Source organism: Ursus maritimus, unplaced genomic scaffold (genome assembly GCF_017311325.1).
Source record: "Ursus maritimus isolate PB19 unplaced genomic scaffold, ASM1731132v1 scaffold_32, whole genome shotgun sequence".
NCBI classification, from domain to species: Eukaryota; Metazoa; Chordata; class Mammalia; order Carnivora; family Ursidae; genus Ursus; species Ursus maritimus.
The window spans coordinates 21,061,151-21,082,705 of record NW_024425786.1 but is presented as its reverse complement, the minus strand read 5'-3'; the positions used below and the strand labels follow the sequence as shown (position 1 = coordinate 21,082,705).

At 42.4% G+C, this 21,555-nt stretch overlaps 1 protein-coding gene across 12 annotated transcripts in view; it reads right to left on the bottom strand.

Moving 5' to 3' along the window:
• LOC103666490 (mediator of RNA polymerase II transcription subunit 18) overlaps nucleotides 1-21,555 on the bottom strand; it is a 133,950-nt gene that overhangs the window by 76,407 nt on the left and 35,988 nt on the right. For 3 of the 12 annotated variants that reach the window (XM_040619112.1, XM_040619113.1, XM_040619118.1), the window contains exon 1: nucleotides 20,076-20,224. The exons of 4 other annotated variants lie outside the window; for them this stretch is intronic. The gene's annotated coding sequence lies outside the window, so the exon portion shown is untranslated. Of the gene's footprint in view, nucleotides 1-20,075; nucleotides 20,272-21,555 lie in introns of those variants that run through there. 5 more of the 12 variants (XM_040619114.1, XM_040619116.1, XM_040619121.1 and 2 more) reach the window with 4 other exon arrangements.

Sequence of the window (21,555 nt, the reverse complement as noted above, 5' to 3'; positions counted from 1 at the left end):
CTGAATGTATCAGGCACTGGAAGAGGACTGCGCATGGGGGCCCTCCTGCTGGTCATTTTCCCAGTTCCTTGAAACAGACATACTTGGAAGTAGTGCACAATCCCTATTTTGGACTGTGGTGTAAGAGTTACCACATGGGAAAGGCTAGGTAGAAGAAACTACAGCTGCTCCAGCCCACCTGCCAAGATAATAAATAACAAAACAAAACAATGTTGTACCCCAGGGTCAAGGGAGGGGGGTTGGCAGAAATTAGTGCAATACCCCTGGAGGACGCAGGATTCACTAGTGTGGTCCCTGAAGAAATCAGACAAATCCGGAGGCAGGCAGCAGATTACCACGAACTGAATCCAGGATTAGCTGCAACTGGAGCTGCCATGCAGATGTATGTTTGCTGGAGCAGATAAACAGGCCCAGGAGCACAGTATGCAGCCAATGACTGGAGGAATAAGCTTTTTTTTTTTTTAATTTCTCTAAATAAATAGGATTAGAAACAATTTACGTTCACACGTACAGATTACAGCATACACTTATGTATAGGACTACGATAATTTTGCAACCCTCTTGCATAATATAGTCCTAAGAGACATGGATCATCTGGATTTTCTGCAGGACATCACAGTGATCCACTATATAATTTTTTAGAAGATTTATTATTTATTTGGGGGGGAGGGGCAGATGGAGAGAGAGAGACTCCCTGCTGAGCACGGAGCCTGACACAGGGCTTGATCCCACAACCCTGAGATCATGACCTGAGCCTAAACCAAGAGTTGGAAACTTAACCAACTGAGCTACCCAGGTGTCCCTCAGTGACCTACTATATTAATAGCATCTTGCTAATTGGGCCAGATGAGCAAGAGGTGGGTAGCACACTGCAGGCCTTGTCAGGAGACATGTACTCCAGAGAGTGAGAGAGAAATGTCTCAAAGATTCAGGAACCCATTACATCAGTAAAATTTTTATGGGCCCAGTAGTGAGGGCTTGATAAGACATGCCATTCATGTAAAGGCAACCAAGTAAATAACTGCATCCTGCATCTCCCACAATTAAGAGGGAAGCATACCACCTGAGAATCTGAGAATACTGCTATGGCTTCTAAACCAGGTGACATAAAAAGGTGCATTTCGAGAGTAGCTCAAAACAGGAAAGTACTCTGCAGGCCTGGCTGGTGACACAAACAACCGGGCAGATCCCATGGTATCATGGCAAGCCCCAGTGGGAGAATCACTACACAGACCCTGCGGTCTGTGGCCATGCCATTTGTAGTGGAAAATCAAATGCCTTCTGCACAACAACTCCTGGCATGATACCATGTCTTAGTAGATACGGAGCACCTGACCATGGGACACCAACTGGCTGCTTATCTAGGATCAACCGCCATGACCTAGGTTCTGTGAAACACACCAAGTTATAATGCTGGGTGGACCCAGTTAACAATCCAATATAAGATGAAGGTGATAGAACCAAGATCAAGCACAAATAGGACCAGAGGTCACGAGCTTGAGCAGAGGGCCCAAACCATCCTATCACCCACCACGGTTGTACAAGTGCCCCTCCTTCAGCATGTACCTTTTTGGCCCTACCGGGGGGCCCTATCGCCGGCTGACAAAGAAAAAACCCTCACATTTTTCACACATAGCTGTATGTGGGTACAAGTCAAAAATGGACAGGTGCCGCACTACAGCCTCACTCAGGGGGTGGCACTGAAAGTGATAAAGGAAAACCTTCCCAGTGGGCAGAGCTTAGGCAGTACACTTGACTGTCTACTTTGTAGAGACAAAGAAGTGGTTTGACAATTCATAGGCAAATGTTTTGACATGCCCGTCAGGGGGCATAAAAGTAGAAAGACTGGACTACTGGGGCAAGGAGGTCTTAGGGCAGAGGCATGCAGAAGGGCGTGGGAGTGGATACAACATGTTAAGATCTTTGTATCACATGTTAACATTCATCAGAGAACATCTACCAGGAAAGAGGCACTAAACAACCAAGTAGACAATAACTCAACCCGTTTCTGTCAGCCATCTTTTGTCATGGCCTCCCCAGTGCTGACAAAATGGGCACATGAGAGAAGTAGCCTGACTCCCACTTCCCTCTCCCCAGCTTTGTGTTAGCCTTGAAAAACAAGAGCCGCACAACCACAGTAGCTATGAAAACCAGCAGCCTAGCAGCTCCTGGAAGGGACAGAACAAATTTGGAGCTCCCTACAAGCCCTATCCCCAGAGAGCTGTTAGTATGTGATCTGACTGACAGCACCAAGAACCTCCATTCTCCTTATCTTTATCTGACCTGACTCAGAGCTTGCTCTGTGTGAACAGCCTATCCTTTGGACATTTTTCAAAAAACAGTCAGTGGTCGTTGTTTAACGTCGCCAAGGCCCAAGGCAGTGATACCAGCTGGAGGCTAAAAGGACCCTGAACAAAAACCCATAAATGTTCAGGAATGAGAGGTCTATGAAGGATTTTAGGAAGCATACTCTTGGGTATCTAGAAGGGGACGTGCATTTGCAGGCTCTGCACATACCCAGGAAAGGCCTGAGAGGAGAGGGCCCTGATCTCTTACCTCTGGATGACCTTGAAATTCTGTGCAAGCAGGAAGTAATGGCTAAGACAAAGTTGTAAACTGCCTGCTGGGAACATTGAAAGTATATGCCAACGTCCGGACAGAACCCCCTTGGCAAATACTGGATAATTTACTGGTTTAAGACATTTAAGGAAATCTCTGTCTAATTATTAGCTAACCATAAACCAACCAAGCAGGGACTTCAATGGCCACATACAACAAAGAGTACAAGCTCTACAGATATTTAGTCCAGGAAAGTCACTAAATAAACAGCAACAAGAAACCCACAGGAGGGAGGGGAGAAATCTGATTCGCAGACTTGCCACATTATTTTAAATGCTCAGTTTTCAGAAAAAATTATGAGATACACAAATGAAGAGGAAAGTATGGTCTATATATAGGGGAAAAAAAGTGGTCAACAAAACCGTACCTGAGGAGATCCAGATGTTGGGCTTACTAGACAAAGACTTTAAATAAGCTATTTTTTTTTTTTTAAGATTTTATTTATTTATTTGACAGAGAGACACACAAGCAGGGGGAGCAGCGGAGGAAGAGAGAGAAGTAGGCTTTTGGCTGAACAGGGAGCCTGATGGGGGGCTTGATCCGAGGACCCTGGGATCACAACCGGAGCTGAAGGCAGACGCTTAACTGACTGCGCCACCCAGGCTCCGCTAAATAAGCTATTCTAAATACTTCAAAGAACTAAAGAAAACCATGTCTGAATAATTAAGATAAAGTATGAGAACAATACCTCATCAAATACAGACTAGCAATAGCAATAGAAATTGTATGAAAAAAAAGAAAGATTGGGGCACCTGGATGGCTTAGTCAGTTAAGCATCTGCCTTTGGCTCAGGTCATGATCCTGGAGTCCCAGGATCAAGCCCGGAATCAGGCTACCTGCTCAGCCAGGAGTCTGCTTCTCCCTCTGCTCCTCACCCCACTTTTGCTCTCTCTCTCTCTCTGTCTCTCTCTCAAATAAATAAAGAAAATCTTAAAAAAAAGAAAAAGATTCTCTGGAGTTGAAAAGTATAATAACTGAAAAGAAAAATTCACTAGATAGGCTCAACAGCAGATCTGAGCTGGCAGAAGAATCAGCAAAATCAAAGATAGGTTCATGGAGATGATCCTGTCTGAGGAACAGAAAGAAAAAAGAATGAAGAAAATGAACAGAGCCTCAGAGAACAAAACATCAAGCATACAAAACATCAAGTATATAAACATACACATAATGGGAAACTGAAGAGATAATGGACAAAAGTTGGCCAAAAATGATGAAAAATATATCCAAGAAACTCAAAAAAGTCTAAGTAAGATAAATGCAAAATGATTCACACTTAGTATTCAAAACACTGAAGGAAAAAGACTGTCAACCAAAAATCCTACATCCAGCAAAACTACCCTTTTAAAACAAAGGAGAGATGACATTCCCAGATACACAAAAACTGAGAGCATTCATCACTAGTAGACCTGTTCTACGAGAAACAGTAAAGACAGAGTTCCATGCTGACGTGAAGGAAACTAAACAGCAACCAGAATCCAAAGGAAGAAAGAAAGAGCAATAGTAAAAGTAACTACATAGGTAAATATAAAAGACAGTATAAATGTACATATGTAATTTCATTTTCCTATCTAATTTAAAAGACAGTGTATAAAGCAATCATTATAAAAGCACGGTAATGGCCTTGTGATATATAAATACATAATTTGTATGAGAATAATAGCACCAAGGGGAAAAGGAACAGAACTATACTGAAATAATATTGGTATATACCTTTTAATAAGATTACTAGGTTGTTTTAAGGTAAAATGTGAATTGTAATTCCCAAAGCAACCATTAAAAAGAAAAAAACTAGCTGGGAAGTCAAATCAGCCGAGTGTTAACCCTGCAACTAGTATAAAAGGAATTAGAGAGAATAGGGGTTAATACCCCCTACAGTTATTAGAAGTCTGAACACAGTGTAATCATTAGTGTAAACAAAGCTCTATTCAAAGCCTCATGCTAACAGATCTGAGGTCAGTAATTTGTTTCAGACGTATGTGGCACTGAATAAATGTCCGATACATAAGTGAAATGGCAGTAATAATCAAGAATTGACCATCTGAAATTGTTTAGTAAGCATAACAGGATTTGCTGTCAGACAGAGAAGACAGAATTAATAGTATCCCAACTGCTTTTTTTTAAGATTTTATTTCTTTATTCGACAGAGATAGAGACAACCAGGGAGAGAGGGAACAGAAGCAGGGGGAGTGGGAGAGGAAGAAGCAGGCTCATAGCGGAGGAGCCTGATGTGGGGCTCGATCCCATAACGCCGGGATCACGCCCTGAGCCGAAGGCAGACGCTCAACCGCTGTGCCACCCAGGCGCCCCAATAGTATCCCAACTGTTAACCACAATAGCCACTGGATGATCAGGGTGATGATCCTGGGTTAGCTACAATTAAAACACCTCTGTCCTTAGAGAATCACAAACAGAAGGGTATCTTGCTGGAAGAATCCCAAGTAGTCTTTGTAGAAGAGGACTCTACTTCGTGTCTCCACCTAACTGAATGCTTGTGCTGGAAATAGTCCCATGGGGGGCGCCTGGGTGGCTCAGTCCTTAAGCATCTGCCTTCGGCTCAGGGCGTGATCCCGGCGTTCCGGGATCGAGCCCCACATCAGGCTCCTCTGCTGGAAGCCTGCTTCTTCCTCTCCCACTCCCCCTGCTTGTGTTCCCTCTCTCGCTGGCTGTCTCTATCTCTGTCAAATAAATAAATAAAATCTTAAAAAAAAAAAAAAAGAAATAGTCCCATGGTTTCTATAACCACCCATGCGCAGATGATGCCCCAACCTACACGTACTTTCAGTCCAGATCTCTCTCAAAAGCTCAGGGTAGAGGGTGCCTGGGTGGCTCAGTTGGTGAAGCGTCTGCCTTCACAGCTCAGGTCATGATCCCAGGGTCCTGGGATCGAGTCCCGCATCGGGCTCCCTGCTCAGCGGGGAGCCTGCTTCTCCCTCTCCCTCTGCCCCTCCTCCAGCTTGTGCTCTCTCTCGGTCAAATTAATCAATAAAATCTTTAAAAAAAAAAAAAAGCTCAGGGTAGAAAGCAGAAGACTTTCAACAGTTACAAGGCTTTATGACCATGTTCAATGACCCCATCATGTTCAACTACTGCCTCCCTCACTAAGCTTCAGGTAAGCGAGCCTCCTTACTGTTTCTTGAACCTGCCAGGCATGCTTGGGGCTTTTGCACCTGCTGCTCACTCTCCCCGGAATACTCCTCACCCAGATATTCATTCCTCAATTCTTTTAGGTCTTTGCTAAAATGTTGCCTTCTCAGTGAGGCCTTCCTTCATTACCCAACTTTACATAGAAATCATCAGCATCCCCCCCACCCCTGCTTTACCTCTTTTCCAAGCTTTGTATTTTTCTTTCTTTCTTTTCTTTCTCTTTCTTTCTTTCTTTCTTTCTTTCTTTCTTTCTTTCTTTCTTTCTCTTTCTCTCTCTCTATCTTCCTTCCTTCCTTTTCTCTCTCTCTCTTTCTTTCAAGATTTTATTTATTTGACAGAGAGAAAGAGAGCACAAGCAGGGGGAGCAGCAGAGGGAAAGGGGGAAGCAGGCTCTCTGCTGAGCAGGGAACCTAATGCGGGGCTCAATCCCGGGACTCTGGGATCATGACCTGAGTCGAAGGCAGACGCTTAACTGACTGAGCCGCCCAGGTGCCCCACAGTAACAACTATTTTTAAATGAATGAGCTCCAAACCCACATGCCCGACGCACCAAACCCCTCCGCTTAAATAGCCACGATCCTCCACTCAACGTACACAGAACAATTCATTATCTACCTCACTCATCCTTACTCCCTCCTCTTCCGGCAGTTTTCTGGCTCACCACTACCCACCTAGTTGTTCAAACCAGAAATCTCATCCTCCACATCGTATGAGTCATTTCCAAAACATATCTCACACCCATCCCTCTCTTCAGCTTCATTGCCTGAAGACACGAGAGAATCCGAAATATTCTCACTGCCTCTCCCAGCCCAGTAATTGTTAAGTGTTCCCTAAACTGGGGCCTATGAACTCTTAGTCTTTGTTCTCCCTCCCACTTCAAGCGAGGTAGTCCCTGGGGGCACCTCCTCCGACCGCGCCTCCGGAGGCTTACTGCCCTGATGCTCTCTTTCGCTTCCACTATGATGCTACCGGGCCCCAGGTCAGCCCACGTGGCATCGCGCCCCAGCTCTAGGCTTTAAACACAATACATACACTGGCGACTTCCCAATTCATCCTGCCAGACTGAGTCTCTCCTCTGAACTTCAAACTGCTATACCCACAGCCTATACATCTTTACTTAGAAATCTAAGAACTTTCTCAGACATTGTATATTTCAACATAAACAACAAATTCTTGATTCCTCACTCCCAACTTGTTCTTTCTCCAGTCTCCCCTATTCAATAGTTAGGGCAATAGATGTAGAACAGTTAAAAAAAGAAAAAAAAAAAGGAAAAAGAAAAAAAAGCTGGCAAGTGTGTTCGCTATTTCAGATCATTCTTTCAGTAAAGAGGCAACTTAAGTCTTCCAGTCGCTCAGGACAACTTTGGTGTCATAATTGACTCTTTTCTCTCTCTCACACCCACATCTAAATCAGCACCAAATTTTACTGCCTCTGCCTCTAAAATATATTCATAATCTAAACACCTCTCACCACCCCACTGCAAGCCAGGGCCACATCTTGCCTAGACTAGTGTGTCAAACCCCGAATCTACCTTCCTTCTTCCACTCAGGCTCCCATCTTGTGTTGTCCTCAGAGTGGGCTGGGTGATCTTTTAAAAAAAGTAAAGCAGATCCTGTCTCCCTATTGCATCTGAAATTAACTCCAAATTTCTTACCATGGCCTTTGACATCCTCCATAACCTAAGCCGCTTACTCACTCACAGACTTCACTTCCTGTCACCTTGCCACTCGGTTCCTGCCGCACTGACTTACCTGCTGTTTCTGTAGCTCAACAAGCACATTCTCAGCCCAGGGCTCTGCCGGTGCCGTTCGGACAGCCTGGAATACTCCATTCTCAGAAACTGCACGATCTGCTCCTTTATTTCATGTGACTTGCTCAGAGGGGCCCTGCCCGGACTACCCTGTCTAAAATGGCACATCCCTTTCCATCACATCCTATCCCTCCACCCTGTCTTATTTCTATTTTTAACTTATTGCTAAGTTAATATATACAAGACCTGAGATAAGACAGATATTTTCTTATGTTTTCTTCTTAACATTTTAAAGTTTTACCCTTCACATTTTGGTTATCAATGGAACTAGAACTGATTTTTGTGTACGGTATCAGATAGCCATTTTTTTTAAATACCTAACAAATGATCTCAGTCCACTACTGAATAATTTATCGTCTATCCACTGATCTGTAATGCCACCTTTGTCACATACTCCTTTCCCTATATTCATAGGTCTCTCTTCCAGCACTCTATATTATTCTATGGGTCTATTTTTTGACCCCAGGTCCAAAACCACATTGTCTAATAATCAGTTACAAAAAGTCTTATAATCAGGTGGGACAAGTTTCCCCATCTTATCTTCAGAAGTATGCTGGCTGCTCCATATATATTTTAGCATCAACTTGTCAAATTCAATGAAACAAACTTATTGGAATTTTGATTAGAATTACAGTCAATCTAAAATCAAACTGGGGAGAACTGTCCTCTTTATAATACTAAGTTTTCCAATCCGTGAATATTTTATCTCTTCCATTTATTTAGTCTCCTTTATTACTTTTCTACTTGGATCATCTTTGTCTTTTAAATAGAGTTTTTGGGGAAAACAATCTAATTTATTTCTATTGTGATTAAAAGATACCTTGTATTCCTTTTTACCACCTTATTTCCTATTTTTCATTTGTTCTACTTTTCAGTTCTTCTCTCCTTTTTTGCCTTCTGCTGTATCAACTTTTTCTCATTCCTTTTCATTTCTACTTTTTATTCTATTACTATTAGTTTAGTATTACCCCTGAAAGGCTAATATGAATATTTTATCTGAAGTCTAAATTAATACCTTTACTCCTTAATTATATAAGAACTCAAAGAATGCTTTCATTTCAAACTCCTTCCCTATTTACATTTGAGTATCTTCCATTTTTATATCCACAAATAAGATGTTGTTTTATTAAGTCAGTCCTTAAGACTTTCCTTACTGTACATATGTTCTTTGCTCATCATTCCCCTTTGCATCTTAGACTCTTGTTTCCAAGAAGCATTTTTCCTTCCTCCTGAAGTGTATCTTTCAGAAGTTCCTTTGGTGAGGTTCTATGGGAACATGTTCTCTCAGCTCCTTTGTTTGAAAGTTTTTCTTTTAAATTTATTTTTGACATATAGCTCATATAGTTTTACTGAGTACACAATTCTTGGTTGACAGATTCTTTTTTTCTTTTAGCATTTTGAAAATATTGTTGCATTGCCTTCTTACTTCTAGTATTGGCTCAGCTGATACACCCAACAATATCTCGGAAAGTACATATCCTGCTAGGAAAATTATATATTCTTGGTATACTTGTTTATATCTGTATTTACAACTTGAGGCTATCTTTTTTTTTTTAATATTTTATTTATTTATTTGACGGAGAGAGAGAGACAGCCAGCGAGAGAGGGAACACAAGCAGGAGGTATGGGGGGAGGAAGAAGCAGGCTCTCAGCGGAGGAGCCCGATGTGGGGCTCGAACCCAGGACTCTGGGATCACGCCCTGAGCCAAAGGCAGACACTCAACGACTGAGCCACCCAGGCGCCCCAACTTGAGGCTATCTTGGACACTCAAAATGAAACAAAGAATGAAAGCTATTAGTGATGTGACAGGAAAAAATTTTTGTCCTCTAAAGTCTGTTCAAAAAAAGTTACACTTAGGAAATGTTTATTTATTTTTATTATTATTTTTAAAGATTTTATTTATTTATTTGACAGAGAGACAACCAAAGAGAGGGAACACAAGCAGGGGGAGTGGGAGAGGAAGAAGCAGGCTCCCAGCAGAGCAGGGAGCCCGATGCGGGTCCCAGGACCCTGGGATCATGACCTGAGCCAAAGGCAGACGCTTAACGACTGAGCCACCCAGGCGCCCCAGGAAATGTTTATTTTTAAGCACAATCAACATCTAACATATTACTTAAGGATAAAGACTTAAAAACGGGACTAGGGGCACCTGGGTGGCTCAGTCGGTTAAGTGTCCAACTCTTGATATCAGCTTGAGACTTGATCTCAGGGTTGTGAGTTCAAGCCTTGTGTTGCACTCCACTCTGCGCGTGGAGCCTAGTTAAAAAAAAAAAAATGGGACTAATATCCCCTTTCAAGAAAAACTAACCTCCTCCTCCTAGTTAAACATGGTCTTTTCTGTTACCACTAAGAGGCATGAATCAGCTCTTTAAAATAGAGGTGTGGCTCACTGATAATCAAAAGCACTCAAGGAAATACTATCCATGAATTACAAAGGACATTATTTTCAAGAAAAACACCGATCTTGGAAAGGGTGATCTTACTTTCAAGATATGCAGATGACAATTAATCCTATTATTTCTTCTCCTGAAATAACTGGGACTAAATTTGGGCTTCAGGCAATTAAAGTTTCATTTTAATAGGTCACGTTTGGTTACATATATCTATATGGTGTTAGAAATCTAGTAAAAATGATCTGTCGAAAGATGGACTTAAATAGATTTAAAAAAAATAGTTTCATGTATGTCTGAATCATAGTGATACCAAGTATAAACATCCCATGAAAGAATATTTAGGGTCATTATTTACCGGAATTTAATGTGGTATAATTGATGTTTAGGAGGTTAACTCTTTTAATCTCTTCTAGTTAAAAGGAAGAAGTTGCTCAACAACTGCTCTTTAATATTTTCCTTTCTATTCTGCCCTCCAAAAGCACTAGCACATACTGAAATATTTTATACCAAATCCCCTAAACCTTTTATTATTAATTCCTTAACACCAACGCCCTAAAGATAGTTAAATGTTTGCTTTTCTACTTCATTCCAATGGTGCCCTTCCTCCAGAGTTAAGAGGCTAGAGGGGAGCTTCTGACTGCTACAAAATAAACTTTCTTCTTTCTGTAAGGACAAAGAGGGGATAGTTTAAAAAATACGAAGAAATAAGCCAGACACAAAAAGACAAATATTGTATGAGTCCACTTATATAAGACACCTAGAATAGGCAAATTTATAGAGCCACAAAGTAGAATAAAGGTTACCTGGGGCTGAGAGGGGAAGGCAATGGGAGTTACTATTTATTGGGTAGAGTTTCAGTTTGGGATGTTGGAAAAGTTTTGGAAATGGATAGTAGTGATGGCTGCACAATGTTGTCAGTGTTCTTAATGTCACTGAATTGTACACTTTAAAAAGGTTAACATGGTAAATTTTACCACAATTTAAAAATATTAAGTGTGCAATGATTACCGTAGTTGCAAACAGACTTATTTATCTTACGCAACAGATTGCAAAGATATATTTAACAGAATGGTCCTTAATGGCCTGCAGCTATAGTGAAAAGATGAAGCCTTCTTCCAATTACAAAAGGATGGTGTACCAGAAGCTAGTTATCTCTTACCTAATTTAATATAAGCACTAGGGTATGCAAGAATGTTAGAAAAAGTCCCAATCTTATTGGTATCACCAATAAATAAGAGGCACTGTGTCATCTTTTAATAGATAAAGCAAAAACACACCCATATCCTGAATCCTGATACTTTCCCTCAAATTTAAATTCAGAGGAAGGAACAGGATGCAAAGTTGGGTATATGAAGTAAAAGGAAATGGAAAGTATTCTTCACATCCTGTGACTTGTCCTATACAGTTACTCTCAGTATTTACTGAAAGCATTTTTTAGTTATTTATTTTTTTAAAGAATTTATTTATTTATTTGAGAAAGAGAGAGCAAGCACATGAGCAGGGAGGAGAGGCAGAGGGGCAGAGAGGGAGAAGCAGGCTCCCTGATGACCAGGGAGCCCAATGCCGGGCTCGATCCCAGGACCCTGGAATCATGACCTGAGCTGAAGGCAGACGCTTAACTGACTGAGCCACCCAGGTGCCCCTGAAAGTGATTTTTTTTTTTTAAGATTTTCTTTATTTATTCGACAGAGAGAGACAGTGAGAGAGGGAACACAAGCAAGGGGAGTGTGAGAAGGAGAAGCAGGCTTCCCACCGAGCAGGGAGCCCGATGCGGGGCTCCATCCCAGGACCCTGGGATCATGACCTGAGCCGAAGGCAGCCGCTTAACGACTGAGTCACCCAGGCGCCCCTGAAAGCGGTCTTTAATAGGGATTGAGCCATGAGTAAAGGGAAGAAGAGGTGAGTCTCCCTCGGGAATTTTCCCTCTTTCTACTTGTTACTCATTGGAGGGGGTGTACGGAGTGTTTTAGGGCTCCACTTTTTAATTTTATTTAATAAACAATCAACCCACCCAAAGAACAACCATTTCTCTATGAACCCTTTTCTGAGGTAAGTAAGAATGGAATACCTTATCAACACTAGTGTGAAAAAGATACTTTATTATTTTTTAAATAACCTCGATCCCTTATATGGAGTGAAGATTTTTAATTTCTAGTGACCTCGGTGGATATTAGCAGCTCAAGATGCTCAAGACACTTTAATTTAGGGGCGCCTGGGTGGCACAGCGGTTAAGCACCTGCCTTCGGCTCTGGGCGTGATCCCGGCGTTATGGGATCGAGCCCCACATCAGGCTCCTCCGCTATGAGCCTGCTTCTTCCTCTCCCACTCCCCCTGCTTGTGTTCCCTCTCTCGCTGGCTGTCTCTATCTCTGTCAAATAAATAAATAAAATCTTAAAAAAAAAAAAAAGACACTTTAATTTAGTGTCTTCCAAAACTCAGAATGTCCTCACAAAACAACTGCTACTAGAAATAACTGGATAGCACTACGAAAAAAATTAATATGGGGGCGCCTGGCTGGCTCAGTCAGTTAAGAGTCTGCCTTCGGCTCAGGTCATGATCCTGGGATCGAGTCCCACATCAGGCTCCCTGCTCAGCAGGGGAGCCTGCTTCTCTCTTTCCTTCTGTCTCTCCCCCTGCTTGTGCTCTCTCTTTCACTCACTCTCTCGGTCAGATAAATAAAAGCTCAAAAAAAATTAACTTAGAATAACATTTTTATCCCACACATTAAAAGTGATTTTTCCAAAAGTTAAAAAAAGACTAATAGAAACAGAGGTTGAGAAATTCATGAAGGATTTAATCCACCTAAGAGATACTTTTCTAATGATGGAAGAAATACAAGATATTACAAAGAAACAGTGAATGGCTGTGGCATGAAGATTTCTGCAAAAATAGGGGCACCTGGCTGGCTTACTTGGAAGAATATGTGACTCTTGATTTCAGGGTCACGAGTTCGAGCCCCACATTGGGTGTAGAGATTACTTAAAAATAATAAATCTTTAAAAAATAAAATAAAAACAAATACCACAGACGGGGGAAATCTTTCCATAAACTGGAAAATACATTAATACCTGTAAAAAAAGGCTTACAAAAGTATCGAAGACCATAAGACCTAAATAGATAAATGAGGAAAAAGAACAAAATTTACAGTCATAGGAATAAATATTTGACTTTCCTAATAATTAAAATGTTAAAACGGTATTAAACTGGAAATATATTTATTTTAAAATATTAAAGCCCATTATTAATAAGGTAGGTTGTGAATAAACAAGTACTATAAGCTGTTGGTGGCACCGCAAACTAGGGTACTGATGTTAGTGAACAGTTTAGTAAAACCAATCAAGAACTATATAAATGTTCATATTTGCTAATCCAGTCATTTCATTTTTTTTTAAGATGAAAACTTTTAAAAAATATATTTTATTTAGGGGCTCCTGAGTGGCTCAGTCAGTTAAGCGTCTGCCTTTAGCTCAGGTCATGATCCCAGGAGTCCCACATCGGGCTCCCTGCTCAGCGGGGAGCCTGCTTCTCCCTCTCCCTCTGCTGCTCCCCCTGCTTGTGCTCTCTTGCTCTCTCTCTAAAAACGAATAAATACATCTTTTAAAAAAGATTTTCATTTTTAGAGAGAGAGAGTGAGAGAGAGTGCACATGCGAGATCGAACAGGGGGAGGGTCAAAGGGAGACGGAGAGAGAATCTTAAGCAGACTGGCTGTGCGCAGGAGTGTGGAATGGGCTCCATCTCACAACCCTAAGATCATGACCTGAGCCTAATCAGGAGTCTGACACTCAACCGACTGAGCCACTCAGGCACCCCCCCCCAGTAATTTTATTTTAAAAGAAAAAAGTTATACATACAAAGACCTATGTGGCAGCATTATTAGTAATAGTTAAACAAATTAAAACCCACGCCATAGTAATCTTCAATTCAGTTTATTTCCATAAACACGTGCTGCTTAGTGGGGAGAATAACAAGGTCAACTAAAGAGGAAAAAGTGCCCTGCAGAGACATGGTCAAAGCGCTCTGGGATCACTCAAGGTAAGGGGGAATCACTAATCTTTTACACCAGTTTTTGATACTGTATTTCCTACCAAAATGCAAAGGAGAGAGTGAGCAGCTGGGTAGAAAGAATCAAGTACGCTGGCGATCAACTAGATGGCGTGTGCAGGCTACAGAGGGGGAAGGGGAACTCTCTCTCTGAGACTGAACAAGTTGAGTTCCACCAGCATCAGCCATCCACAGAGGAAACAAACAGGCCAAGCAACTGCACTGCAGTTCTGTCAATCACAGATCGTTACCTATCCCTACAAAAAACACAGTCAACATTCATCTAAAAAATACTCCTGAAAATGTGGCTAACGAGTTCACATTTGAAAGAATAAACGAGAAAATGTTAACAGTGGAGCATTTTGATCACGGATTTGATTCAAGATTAGATTTGAATTGAAATATTTACCTGACAAAAACACCCAGCAACATCATATACCACAAATGAACGTCTAAATCAGTGCACTGACAGCTCATAGCCTGAAAGACTGCCCTTGCCACTCAGCGCACCTGAATAGAAGGATGCACTTGAAACCAGCGCCCCCTCTCTCCTACAGCACTGATGACAATACCACTTTTCCCTTTGCCACGAGTAATAATGTATTTTCTCATATTTATTAAACACTCTACAGTTTACAAAGATCTCTCACACACATTATCTCATCTCACACCCCTAATGAAATGTTAGTATGCCTATTTTATAGATGAGGAAACTAACGTTTAAGAGGGTGAGCTGACTTGGATATCCACAGCAACAACGTGATAGAGCCGGATCTAGAACCCAGGTCTTCAGACTCCAAAGACAGGAAATGTGTTATATTGAGTACATAGGTCAGAGCTTTCAGATGGTCAAAACCAACACCTGGTGCTTTAAACATAATAGTGAAGTTAAACTGAAAACCAAGCTTGAATCTGAAAGCTGTATAGTTTCAACCACCTCTTCCCTAAAAATCAAACGGACACGAAACACACTTCCTCTCCTAAAACCCCTGGAATGTTTTTGGTTGCAAATCATAAGATCTTAGAATTTGAGAGACCAACTCATCCAGAGCACTCTTTTAAGAAATGAGAAAACGGAAACACAAGGTTTGTGACCTGCTCAGAGATGGCGGCACCAAAGCCTTCTATGACAATATAGTGTGTTTTCTTCTAAGGCCCACATCAACAGTATTCAAGAGATGCTGCTTTGCTGAGAATGTAGGAGCCAGGATGCGTGGACTAACGGAAAATTCGCATCTGACCTCAGCAAGGCCCTAACTGCTACTCAGTAGCCCTTTCCCTCATCTTTGGCTGGCTCTCTTACCTTTTCCACGACTGCTATTTCAAAACTTCAGCACTTTCTGAAGTTGGCTAGCCCACTCTAGCCTTTTATCATCCTGCAGATAACTTAACCCCTTCCTTTGAAAAGTAAGATAAAGAGGCTACTAGACATTAACAGGCCTTATAAGGCAGAAATGGTGATCCTGAGCTTTGCAGTCAAAATATATCTGGATTCCAGATCTCTTCCATTACTTATATGGTGCCTTTGGGAAATGAAGTTAATCTCCCTGAGCCATAATTTCTTCAACTGTCAAATGGGAATGCCCACCCACTCTACAGAATTTTTGTAAAATTAAATAACGCATATGAAAGTATCTAGGGCGCCTGGCTGGCTCAGTACGTGAAACATGCAACTCTTGATCTTGGGGTCGTGAGTTCGAGTCCCACACTGGGGGCAGCGCTTACTTAAACAAAAAACAAAGGTACCTAGATCAGTGTACAAGGTAAGCGGCTGGTGACTACTCCAATTTCAATTCCCATCTCCATCACTTCCAAACACATCTTCCTCCATCCTTTCTTCATGTTTCCCTTTCAAGGCTTCCCTCTCCACGAGCTTTCGATTTTATCTCCTTCCAGGGCTTCTTTATCATCTCCCTTCTCTCCTGTGCTGATTTTCAGTATCTGCCTCTCCACTGGCTCCCTTTCCTTCACCTTCCAATATGTCAAATCTCTCCCATCTTTTAAGATCAAATCAAACAGAAAGGGCCTCAAAATCCAACTCTTCTAGCACTTACTCTAAGTATCTCTCCTAAACGCTCTAACCTACCCTAAAGACAGCAAGCAATTATCTTTCTCAAAACAGATCAGATTATGTCAATTACCTGATTTAAAAACCTTTGATGGTTTAACAATTTCCTAATCATAAAGCCTGAACTCCTTAGGAAAGCATTTTGAATCCTTCTCAGCACCTGGCCATCAACCTTTCCTTTCACCAGCCACTATATTCTTCAACTACTCAACCCCCGGGGTCCAGAGACCCCCCCCCCAAGTATTCTATAACCTTCTAAAATTATATGCATGTCTGCGTATTTGCAGTTGTCTGGGTGAAAATCCATTGCTCTTCTCAAATTTCTGAGAGTAGGCATCTGAACCGAAAAACGTTAAAAACCAACTGCAAAACCCTCTTAGCTATACCACACTCCTCAGTCTTTCCCAGACACACACCTTCCACTTTTGCATGTCCATTCCTATGCCAAACTGCTTCCTCTGGCTGATCAGGGATGGTGGTGGTTGGGGGAGTCAGGCTGGAATAACGTTAATAGTAACAGGTCTACTGGGTGAGTTCTTACTCATCCCTCAAGAACAAGCTCCGAAATCACTTCCTCTATAATGCCTTCCTTCACAGTCTACCAAGACAGAATCACTCCGTCCCTTTCCTATACTGTAACACAGATTTCCTGAACACTCATCACAGTCCGGTGTTGCAATGCCATTAAGCTTTTCAAGGCAGAGGCTCAATACCTTAACATCTTTGTACCTCCAGAACATAATCCAGATCCCAGCACACAATGGGCAAAACAAAAACCTGCTGAATAAAAGAACCATTTATGGCACTGCATTTGTGTTCTGGTATTCTCCACAACTGCCCCTGCCCACTTCTGTTATTCATGCACTCATTCAACAAACATTTATAAAATTCCAACAAAACACCTGGACCTATGAGCTAAGCAGTAAGGTTACAGACTAGGACACAGTCCTTGCCATTAAGACCTTTAACTGCGACACCACAGAACATGTATAAGGGGCTTATTTGATGAGCGCATAAACGGTTAGGGTGGCCCAAGTGAAGACGTGACTAACAGTCCCAGAATGTCTTACAAGGAGACATCACAGTCTCTTAGGCCAGAGAATCTACTCGTTCTCTTTGTCTCTTTCTTTATAAACAACCTTCTTCCAATGCTCCTTTTCCTTTTCTAAAGGGTATAATGTGACCAAATACCCTACTCCTGGAAATAATTCCACAATAATTCCACAGATAGTTAAAGATGAGAAATCTAACCTTCAAAGAGGTCACTGCTCATGGGTGCTCATGAATGAGAGAGGATTTATTTAGTACTTATTTACTATCTGACTCCCCCAACCACCACCCCTAACAGTCCCAAGAAGGAAGACTTTTGTTTTCACTGCTTTGTCCTCAGGGTCTGATTCCTGCGTTTCCAGGAATCTGATTCCAGTGTCTAGAACACAACAGGCTTTCAATAAATATATGTCGATTGAATGAATGGATGAATTGATTCAGAAATAAAGTAGACCAACGGCAAAACAAACAAGGGAAAAAAAGTTCCTTCCCATCATGATGGCTTAATAAGAGGTTTAAAACAGGCTTCTACTAGTTAGAAAGGCTAGACCAATTGTATTGACTCAATTCCATTGGCATGTTATGTATTTTACCTAAGACAAATTTAAGTAAAGGAGGTGAAGTAAGTTTCTATTTCTGATGTCACATTCATGGCATGTACTGACATAAAGCCAAGACTTAACTGCAGGTTTGAAACTGATTAAAAGTTTTTACAAAAAGCAAGCACTAAAGAAAGCATTTTCTTGAGTCTTGACACTGGCTAGAAAAGTAACTCAGTTTCAGTTATTTCTTCAATGTTAGTTCCAGCAGCCAAAACTGCTGTATAGATGTTCTCCAACATATTTGTTTAAAAACCTTTAAGCAAAGATTAGTCAAAATTTTTAGTAATGATTAGACAAAACCACAGCCCAGTAACTCACCACTATTCCACTCCCAGTGCTCCATAAAATTGCCACTGGTCTGAAGCACAAGGCAATCACAGCATACCATCAAACAAGATGATGGGACCAACATTAAATATGATTTATGATTTAGCATGACATCGTTTATGTTCTAGAAACTCCAGTTCCTTATAAATCACTTTGCTCTGATTAGAAAATATTTCCATTATTTTTCTCCAATATTTAAATTTCAATAAATCGTAAGCTGTTGGTGGTGGTATGATGAGTAACTGCAACAACAGATACGAAGTAATGAAAACAGCAGTGGACTGGAGTATGGTTTACTCTACTATTTCCGATCTAGGTTAATTGTGTGACCTCAGGCAAGTCACTTAACATTTTAGAGGCTGTGAATTTAACATTTACCAGCTGTAAAATGAGAAACACCACCTCGCAGAACTGTAGTGAGAAATTACATAATATTTATGATGAGCTGTTTTCAAAAAATAACACTAATAGCAATGTCATGTTTGAACAAATAACAGCCAGTCATTAGCAACTACTGTTCTTTATTTTTAAAACTTCTAGAGCAATTCTGTGGATGCTTCTTCAAAACACAGCCAGGAAAACAACCAATTCCTACTCACCGCTAGATTAAAAACTGAAGAACAACTGCATTAAAGACCTCCATCCCTGTACAATATTACCAACACAATCTGGGATTCCCAGAGTAAATCACTTCCATAATGAGATATTAAAATAATAAAGTACAATAGGCTTTATTTTATTTACCAACTTCACCAAGGAGGGAATTTAACCTACATAACGTTAATAACCTTCCCTGATTCATGTAAAGGGGTCCTGGTTGTCCTTATTTCAGAGACTTGAAATACTAATTATTTTTCAAAAGGAGTGTCCACAGTAGCGTTTAGAAAGCTTTGCCTTATGCTGAATCTAGCAATGCAGTCTTCCAACAGAACATACATAAAGTGACCACTATCTAACAAAATTTGCTTAAATCCACACAATTCACCCGTTTCAGTAAGGATCTACTACTACCTCTCCTCCCTCAAATTGGCTTCATTCCTATTACTTGGTGAACTAGTCTCTTTGTTGCTTTCTAGAAGCAACTAGGTTTCTGGTTTCCCTACAACTCAGATCCTTCTATTAATGGACGTTTTCTTCCAACTTTTTGTTTCAAGTAGAAGAAATAAAAGGATTGGCGGGTCCGAGGGGCGAGGAACTGGATGGCTGGACGAAGTCCTGTAGCTCTCTTCTGCATGCAATGAATGAAGGGACTGCTCCGTGCCCTACAAATCACTTTCTCTCCTCCGAGACTGAAGAAGTGTGTGAACCTCAACTGCACTGGTTTTTTGGTTCCCTGATCACAGCTGCAACCTACACAGACAAGGCAGCAAATTCGGTCCCTTTCCAGTTTCTCGGGGAGGGGGCTCACTTCTTTTCCACAGGCCCATCCCCCTACCGAGAAAAACGCCTGGAGATTCGTGCCCCGAAGCCGCGCGGGGCTGACGTTTCAGAGTTAGACAATAACCTCGAGGGTTTTCAACAGAAACTCCGTCTGCCACTGCCTGGCTCCGAGCCTCCGCTCTGCCCGGCCGGGATGCAGAGGTACGACGGAGGACGGGTTTGAAAAATGGACTTTGACCTGATCCGGTTACCGTAACCGGATCCCCAGGGACCGGTCCCCACCAGGGACGGCCCGGCGGGCTCCCCGGAGGAGGCGACTCCACGTACGGGCACAAAGGGGCAGCCCAGACAAAAGGGCCCCGCCAAGTCGCGGGGGGCGGAGAGGGCCAGCCGGAGCGGGACGCACTGCAGGCGAAGAAACCACGGCGGGACCGTTGTGGGAGGGCGGAGGAGGAGGCGGCGGCCCCGGCCCAACCCGCCCCGCCCCGCCCTGGCCAGATCCCACCGCGGTTCGGGCCGTTACCCCCGCCCGGACCGCGGGCTCCTCGCGGAGCCAAGAACGCGGCTGGAGCCTAAGAGGCGCCCGCAGCCAGACTCCGCGCACTTCCCGCTCACTTTCTCTTGTTCATCGAACTCACCCGGGTGGCCGCCGCCGCCTCCTCAAGCCTCCACAGTAGTTTCCCCCGGAAATCCTACCTGGCCCGCCGTCTGCCTGGCTACAGCCAGAGCCTTCGGCCCCGGGAGGGGGAGCGGGAGCGGGCCGAACAGTGAGGGGTAGGAAGTGCCGCCGCGGGGCCTCACGGGACTTGTAGTCTTCAGCAAGGGCCAGCTGAGTCGCGGGCCGGACAAGATGGCGGGACCCTCCAGCCCTCGCTCTCCGGGCTGTCAGCGGTACACGGCCTCTTTGGGCATGCGCCACCCGCTGCCTGCGCCCTGCGGGTAGAAAAACTTGGGCACCTTTCCTGGTACCGAGAGGGCAAAGGTCTTTGGACTTGGGAGGACAGAATTGAGTACTCGGCTGCAGGCAGTGCCTAAGGAAGGAACTGATGCAAGTGTGCTGTTTTAGATAACTGTGTCCAGTCCCTGTCTGGTCAAATTTGATTTATAATTTATGCAAAAGAAAAAAAAAACTATGGAAGGCCAGTTTGAAGTACAAAAACTTAGAAGTAAGTTATCCTCAATTTGTGCGTAAGGAAGAAACCAGAAATCATTCTTGACATCTCCTCCAGTCATTCTACATCCCATATATCTCAGTTCCATTCCATTTTCTCCACTACCGTTGGAGGAAGCCACTGTCAGTCGTCTTTCAGGCCTCGGGCTACCTTCCTCCAAACACCTTCCTTGCTGCTGCCAGAGGATCTTGCTAAATGCCAACCCCATTGCGTGACAGCCAAAATTGGACCTAAGTGTATAACCTAAAGCTGCAAAACTTCTGGAGGAAAACAAGAAAAAAATCTATGTAACCTGCAAACACATAATCCATAAAAGAAAAAATGATAAATTGTAAGTCATCAAAATTAAAAAGTTTGCTCTTAAAGACATTGCTATGAAAATGAAAAGGTGGGGCACCTGGGTGGCCCAGTTGGTTAAGCATCTGCCTTCCGTTGGGGGTCTTGGGATTCAAGGGTCTTGGGATCAAGTCCCCCCTCGGGCTCCTTGCTCAGCGGGGAGCCTGCTTCTGCCTCTGCCTGCCATCCCCTCTGCTTGTGTCCTCTCTCTGAGACAAATAAAATCTTTAAAAAGAAAAAAATGAAAAGGCAAGCCACACACTGGGATGAACTCGCAACAAAGGATATTATCTAGAATCATTTCAACCCATTAAGACAAAGAACTCAGTTTTAAAAAAAATGATTTGAACACTTTACCAAAGAAGACAAATTTATGGCAAATAAGCACAGGAAAGATGTTAGGGAAATGCAAATTAAAACCACAATGAGATAATCTACACACCATGACTTGTAATACCAAGTGATCAAGTGTTAACAAGAATGTAGAACAACAAGAATCCTCATTCACTGTTGGTGGCATTGTAAAAACGATACAATCACTCTGGAGAACAGTATTGAAGTTTCTTTAAAAATTAAATATACACCTCCCATATGGTCCAACCATTACACT